General features: G+C 39.0%; 1 protein-coding gene across 2 annotated transcripts in view; it reads left to right on the top strand.

Moving 5' to 3' along the window:
• The first annotated feature begins 2,221 nt into the window (after window positions 1–2,221).
• The window catches only part of FGF13 (fibroblast growth factor 13), a 610,827-nt gene continuing 605,133 nt past the window's right edge, over window positions 2,222–7,915 (top strand). For both annotated transcript variants that reach the window (XM_053662402.1, XM_053662396.1), the window contains exon 1: window positions 2,222–2,501. The gene's annotated coding sequence lies outside the window, so the exon portion shown is untranslated. The remainder of the gene's footprint in view (window positions 2,502–7,915) is intronic.

Here is a 7,915-nt window from a genome sequence, read left to right as displayed (position 1 = left end):
GCAAGGGCCTTTGCTGAGGCTGTATTTAGTGTTTTACTTCCTACTCAGCCCCCCTTTCCCAGGCACATATTTTCCACAAGATGGCACTTGTTGATGCTGGGGCTTTTTTCTGCCTTAAGATATTTTGAGGGAGAGGGAAAGGGAGGGAGAAAGAGAGGGAGAGAAACATCCATGTGAGAGAGAAACATCTATCAGTTGCCTCTCGCACACGTCCTGACCAGGACCGAACCCACAACCCAGGCATGTGCCCTGACTGGGAATTGAACCAACAACTTTTCACTTTGTGGGATGATGCCAACTCACTGAGCCAAACCAGTCAGGACTACCTCAGGACTTTAACACACTGGGCACACACACAGGGTGTGTGCTATGGGAATTACAAAAAATGACAACAGAACATAAAGTTTGCAAAATGATCAAAGCACTAGGAATTTTAAAAGTAAATGTGAAAGTAATAAGGACCTAAAAGTACCAATATCTGAAGGGAAATTTTTCTAAGCTTTCTGTATGCCCAAAGGAGGGGCTTGTTTTGAAATGGAAGACATATGGTTTTTTCCCTCTCAACTCAAAAGTGGTTGAACTGATTTAGCTCAAACTAACAAAAGACAAAAACCAAATGTGTGCTGGTACAAGATTTCTCTGTGGAGTAAAGTAGAAGCAACCAGAGGGGTAAGACCATGAAAATCTAGTGCCTTGAAATCATATTCTTCCAGATGATTTTTCAGATGCCTATTAGAGGATCTTGAGGGGTAGGTTTTCTGAGTCAAATAGGCAACTAACTCAAGTTTAATCCTGTTTTTAATAAGAAGTTACTGGAAATTACCATGAACCTGAAATTATTTTTCTAAACATTCTCACCTTAGTTTTTATAAAGCTACTAGCATAGCCAGGATTTTTGTATGTGTTTAAATAATGAATTTAAATGTGCATTGAACAATTGAAGCAAGTGGTCCAGAGCTATTAGCACAAACTTCAGACACAAATAGGCCTGGGTTCATACCCCTAGGTTCTCTTCCCCTTACTAGATGCTTGAAGTTGATATGAAGCCTTACTGGTTCTTGTGCAGAACTTGGATAAATTTACCTAGGAAGTTTGTGATAAGTATTACCTAGATAATAAACGTGAAACACTTAGAATAGTGCCTGACATAATGAAATCCCCCAAATTGCACTGGTAATAGTAAGTAGTATATATGAAACTGGAGGCAGCCCAAGGACTTTTCTTTATGTTCTTTTCTACCAAATAATCTAGATCAGTGTATTTTTAGAAAAGTGAAATTTTGTGATGACCAACAGTAAGAAATACAGTTTATGTGGTGCCTGAGTACATAAATACATAGAAGCAAAAGTGTTACAGAACAATACCTTTACTGTGTATAGTGCATTCTATTCTGTTCTACTCCGTTGTGTTGTATTTTGATCTTTTCTATTCTACCCTATTTTATTTTTTGGTCACATCCCACTAAATAGTTTTCACTACTCTCTGATGGGTCTTGGCCCTCAGTCTGTAAAAACACTTGCTAGATGAATCTGGGCAAAACAATTACTACTCTCAGAATCCCAGAAACTGTCTTCTTCTGAATTAACACCTCTGGTAAAGATTTGGAGCCAAAACAAATGTTCCCTGAGTTTTCTTCCCCATTAAAGCCACCTCTTAAAACCATAAATGACAGCTGCAAAGTGACTAGACACCAGTCCTCCTCATGCTTTCATCCCTGGTCTAGCTTTTAGATGATGACACCCTTTCTCTTCTAGACCTTTCTAGCAAGTCAGACCAAGATGTGTGTTTGGCTTGCAGAACCTGGCATGTGTGTGGAGGGGGGGAGGGTGAGAGAGGGAGGAGAGAGATTAATTGATTGATTGTAGGAATTGGGGAAGAAAGGGGAAAAGGACTGCCAACTTCTCAGTTTTTCACTCTTATGTCACCAACCTATCCGGTTTCTGACAGGTTAGAGCAGAATGCCCACTCACTCTGGAGATGGCTGAGACAGTGAAAAATAGCCAAAGCACCAACAGTCACCAGCTCATTGCTCCACCTCCCTGGTTTGGTCCCTTCGACTTGACAGAGCCTTGGTCCAGTAAGATGATCTGACCACAGCTGGTCTCCTACACTTAGAACAAGTTGGAAGCAAGAGAACTTGGGTAAGGAATTTGGTTTCACTAAAAATAGCTACAACATAGACCCTGTGACTACCACTCCTCGGAACAGTCTGATATGAACCACACAGGGTTCATTGACCCTTGCAATCACTTTGGACTATTTGCTTTTCCTGCCTGGAGCCCTCGAAACCAGAGGGGCTTAGGGAGTTGGGGGTGCTTTGGCTCAGATAAGGACTCTTGCAAATACCAGAAACGCATGGTGATGATATGACCAAGAAGCTTTCTCCTCTAGGGAGTGCGTGACTGCTGGCACTGGTAACAACAGGTCCCTTTAAGATTTTGGTCCATGGTGAGATCTTGCTTGTTCCTCACCACCAGGCCCATTGCATCTCCAATTCTAAGGTAGGTGAAATCAAAGTCTTTGGGGGAAATGCTACTGGAATTGTGATGCTCTTGGGAAACCCTGGCCCAGGTTTCCTCAGCCTGGGTCAGGGAGGAAAATGTTAGGGCAGGTCATAGCTTACAAATGAAAGTCTAAGTCCACATTCCTGACACACTGATCAAGCCTCAGCAATTTTTAGGAATTATTTCCTTTTCTTGTACTCTTCTACTCCAAAGCCAAGTTATTAGCTAGGAAGGAAGCACCTCGAGTCTTAAATTTAACCCTTCCTCAACTTCACTGTCTATAGATGCTTTATTCTAGGTACCTTGTCCTTCCTGTTCTGCTATTAATGCTGAGAATTTGAAATTGGCTCAGGGCACTGGCGATCTGTGTTTGCCTTTTCTGCTGCACAGCAATAGAGTAATACGGACATGCCTAGAGCTGGGATTCTTATAGGTTGGGCAGTCTCTGCAAGAGAGGGAATCCAATACAGGTGCACAAAACACTTGCTTGGATTCAATTTTTCTTCCTGAAATACTGCTGTCAGGACTCATCTCTGTTTTCTAGCCTGTTTACATCAAGAGGCCTTTGGAGAAGGAGTTGGAATTGAAGGGGACTTGGAAAGTTCTGGGTCTCAGTTTAGGAGTCTTCTGTGACAAAAAAAAAAGCTGTCATGGTCGTTGGAAAGTTAAATGCTAACAATTTCTTGCTTAAAGTTGACTTTTGATACTTGCACTAAGCAAACTACTATGCCAACATTCCAGCTTGCCAAACCAAGTTGTTTCCATGAAAATGAAGAGACATTCTAGTAGCAGATATGTTTACTTTAAATGAAAATGACAATCTCAAAATATCACATGGTTGGAGGAAATAAATCCATAGACTCAGAATCATCTGGGCCTGCTATTTTTTTTTGATGGACTACTGACTGATACTATTTAAACATCATAATCCCTCTTCACTTTTTTCCTTTCACCCATCTTCAAAGTAGATGACTGTCCAAATAACATAAATTTAAAATCTTAATCCTATAAGAAACATCTTGGAAGTCATATGGTGTACCTTTTATTTGAATTGGAGCATAAGTTGGAATAAATGATCATCTGGTCTATACCTAGATTGTTGCCTCCACTTCCCCTCTGATACTTCCACTTTGAAGCCACGGCTCCATCAGCATCACATTGTACTAGCACTTTCTACTTTCTAATATTAGTTTAAGGTTTATTCATGGTGTTGCAAAGCTAAATGAAACTATCAGATTTTCAATTATTTTCCTCATGTTGCATGTGTGCAACTATATGGCATCATTAATACCAGGCAATGGTCTTACCACACAAAAGTGTTGTCACATTTTATTGAAAGTTATTGGGAGTTTTGCATAGAAAGTGGGCATGTGTTTTATTGAAACCCTCTAGAGAGAAGGTGATTTGCTAGAGGTTGCCTCTAAATATCACACTTGCGAAGTATTTTGAATAAATGACTCTGCTAACAAAATCTCCATGAACAAACAGCTTTTTAGGAATGCACTTGTTAGTAGTGCAATGATTTGCTAACTCTATTTTATGAACCAATGCCAGGCTGGCTTCCCAGGAATAACTTGGAAAGATTATTTCAAAATATAATTTCTGGGCTGCATCCCTGGAAATTCACATTCAAAAGGTCTGGGAATTGAATCCCCAGAACCTGGACTTCTAAAAGCAGTTGGGATAATTCTGATGCATTTAGGCAGCACTGTGAAAGTCAGGGTCCTCCTGCTTTTGTTTTGTTTGTTTGTGTCAAAGCTGTCCATGAATTAAGTTCAAAATTCTTCACTTGGCATTCCCCAGGTCCTCCATTATCTAGCCTTAACCCACATTTCCAATATTATTGCTCATTATTCCTCTTCACCATCCCCACTCCCAGTCAAAGTGTATTGGCCATGTTTTCCATTTTGCTTCGAGTCCTGGACACTTTGCTAATGCTATTGCTTTTGACTGCTGTGTCCTTCCTAACTTTTCTGCACACCCAAGCCTGCTCCATTTCTCATGGTTTGTATTTTAGTGTACATGATTTGAAGGACATCATTATTTTTAAAATATTTTTATTGGTATTCTATTACAGTTATCCCAATTCTCTCCCTCTTCCCTCCTCAACCCATCCCACCTCTCCTTCCACCCCCATGGTCAATTCCTGCACTGTTGTCCATGTGCGTGGGTCATTCATACATGCTCTTCGGAGGGTATCTTTAAAAAAACAAATGCTGGGACTCATTTCTGGGGATTCTGATTCAGCAGGTCTGGCGTTTTTTTCAGCACCTCAGTGGATCTGATTCTGACCATGTTTTTAAAAACACTGCATCTATTACAAATTTCATTGGTTTATAAAACCACTTCTCCAAGTGTTTATGCTTCATCACTCCAATTCTCATAGCATTTGATTTCAGCTCTGTAACTGAAAACTTCACCCTCTACCTTTTATTTCAATTATTCCTATATATTATCATTTCTTTCACCCAACATTCACTGAGTATGTAATATAAAAATTATATATATACATATTCTTTCTTTTTTTAAACACTTTTAATTGTTGTTCATGTACCATCTTCTGTCTTTTTGCCCTACCCCCTCCACCACTCTAGCCCTCCCCACCTCCCTCCCCTATTTCCACCTGCCCCTGTTATTTTTCATGTGTCCTTTATAATTGTTCCTGCAAACCCTTCACCCTTTTCCCCTATAATCCCCTCCCCTAACCCCTCTGGTCACTGTCAGCCTGTTGTCAGTTTCAGTGTCTTTAGTTATATTTTGCTTGCTTGTTTGTTTTGCTAATTAGGTTCCTGTTAAAAATGAGATCATTTGGTACTTGTCTTTCAACACCTGGCTTATTTCACTTTGCATAATGCTTTCCAGTTCCATCCATGCCATTGTAAAGGGTAGGAGCTCCTTTTTTCTTTCTGCTACATAGAATTCCATTGTGTAAATGTACCATAGTTTTTTGATCCATTCATTTACTGATGGGCACTTAGGTTGCTTTCAGCACTTGGCTATTGTAAATTGTGCTGTTATGAACATTGTGGGTGCATAGGTTCTTTTGGATTGGTGTTCCAAGGTTTTTAGGATATAATCCTAGCAGTGGAATTGCTGGGTCAAAAGAAATTTCCAGTTTTACTTTTCTGAGGAAATTCCATACTGTTTGCTATAGTGGTTGAACCAGTCTGCAATCCCACCGACAGCACACTAGAGTTCCCTTTTCTCCACAACCTCCCCAACACTTGTTGTTTGTTTCTTTGTTTATGGTGGCCATTCTCAATGGTGTGAGGTGGTATCTCATTGTGGTTTTAATTTGCATCTCTCTGACAGCTAGTGATGCTGAGCATCCTTTCATATATCTCTGGGCCCTCTGTATGTCCTCCTTGAAGAAGTGTCTGTTCAAGTCATTTTCCCATTTTTTAATTGGGTTGCTTGTCTTCTTAGAGGGATGTTGTATGAGTTCTTTATATATTTTGGAGATCAAATCCTTGTCTGAGGTATCACTGGCAAATATATTTTCTCATATGGTTGGTTCTCTTTTCATTTTAATGCTGTTTTCTTTAGCCGTGCAGAAGCATTTTATTTTGATGAGATTCCACTTGTTTATTCCTTCTTTTATGTCCCTTGCCCTAGGGGACATATTAGTGAAAATATTTCTGCATGGACTATCTGAGATTTTCCTGCCTATGTTCTCTTCTAGGACTTTAATGGTGTCATGACTTACATTTAAATCTTTTATGCACCTTGAATTTATTTTTGTGTATAGTGTAATTTGGTGCTCAAGTTTCATTTTTTTTTTGCATGTAGCTGTCCAGCTCTCCCCACACCATTATTTCAAGAACCCTAGCTTCTTGGAGAAGGGTCTTTGTCCATTTCTCTCAGTAAACAACTTGGGCATGAGTGTGCAGTGTGTCAGTGGGCATGGTGAAGCTTAAATTCCTCTTCGATAGATGTGGCTTTATTTTCCCCTAAAAGATGTGGGTGTGAGTTAGCTCCTTTTTCCCCATGCCCAAAATCTGAAATTTAGGCACAAGAGTGGGATATGAAAAGCCTTCTGTAGTTGGGCAATCTCAGAGCCCAGTGATGACTGGATTCTAGGGAGTCTTGTGGCTTAGGCAGGATGGAAAGCACCTGACATTTCTAAATACAGTCGTTCTGATATAAAGGAGGGATGAACACCATGAGTGGGGTGAGAAGAGCAGAGGAAGGGCAGGAGACATTGGGTGATGGGGGTTTGCAGGATTTTTCCTTGGGACTGACTTCCCTGATTTGCCTGACCTGGTATAGTAACTGCAATCATTCTGAACCTGTCTATGATTGAAATGTTGTGGCTCTTTAGTTATTTTTAATCTTATATATATTCATAGAATATATAATTATATAAAATATATTCAATAATCCATATTACTAGCATAATATGTTTTCTATATTTCTAATCTCATAATTACAAAAACATACATATGTACACACTTATGCATATATATTTTGTATTATAGGTTATTTTACAGAAATTATATCTGGTTATTCACACTTTTCTGCATGTTACAAGAAAATTCTTGCCATTTACTAGCTATGGATATTAGGGCTTCAGTTTCCTCATCTAGAAAATGAGGTTGATAATAATACCTATTTCATAGGGTTTCTGTGAGAATTCAATGAGTTCAAATACATACAACACTTAAAACAGTGCTATATATGAGTGTTTGCTGTTTATATCATTACTATTATACTCATTCAACAAAGCCTATGAATCAGCTGAAGTTGCTTAATTTCCATACACCTACAGCTGCATAGAATTTTGTTATATAGATGGAGAATGATTTATTCAAACATATGACTTTTACTGAACATTCACTTTATTTCCATTTTTAAAAAGTTTTTATTGTATTTTTTCCATTATCATTTAATCCCTTAAACCCTTTCTTGTTACTAAAAAGCAACACTGCAATATGCACCTTTGTGTATATATACCTTACATGCCCTTGTTTTTCTTCCTTTGAGACAGATTTCCAGGAATGGAGTAGCTGGGTTGAAGAATGTATATATATGTTGTTGTAATTTCATTATATGTTACCCCTTGCTTTCTAAAAATCATGTAGCAAATGTACAGTTGCACTGGCAATGTATGTTTGTATACAACAGTTGATCTAATTGTTCTTTTAATATTTTAACAGTCCCATTGGGTCAAAATGTCATCTAATTATTACTTTGAGTTTCTCTAGTTACTCAGGAGACTGAAAACTGTTGGCAGGTGAGAATTATACCACTGAACCAAAAATAAATTTAAGATTTTAATGATATAAAAAAAAGAGCCCTGGCTGATGTGGCTCAGTGGATTGAGCACTGGCCTGTGAACCAAAGGGTTGCTGGTTCAATTCCCAGTCAGGGAACATGCCTGGGTTGTGGGCCAGGTCCCCAGTAGGGGGCAT

The sequence above is a fragment of the Artibeus jamaicensis genome, unplaced genomic scaffold (genome assembly GCF_021234435.1).
Source record: "Artibeus jamaicensis isolate MK-2021 breed Jamaican fruit bat unplaced genomic scaffold, CSHL_Jam_final contig_240, whole genome shotgun sequence".
NCBI lineage: Eukaryota > Metazoa > Chordata > Mammalia > Chiroptera > Phyllostomidae > Artibeus > Artibeus jamaicensis.
This window is presented reverse-complemented; position numbering and strand designations above follow the sequence as displayed.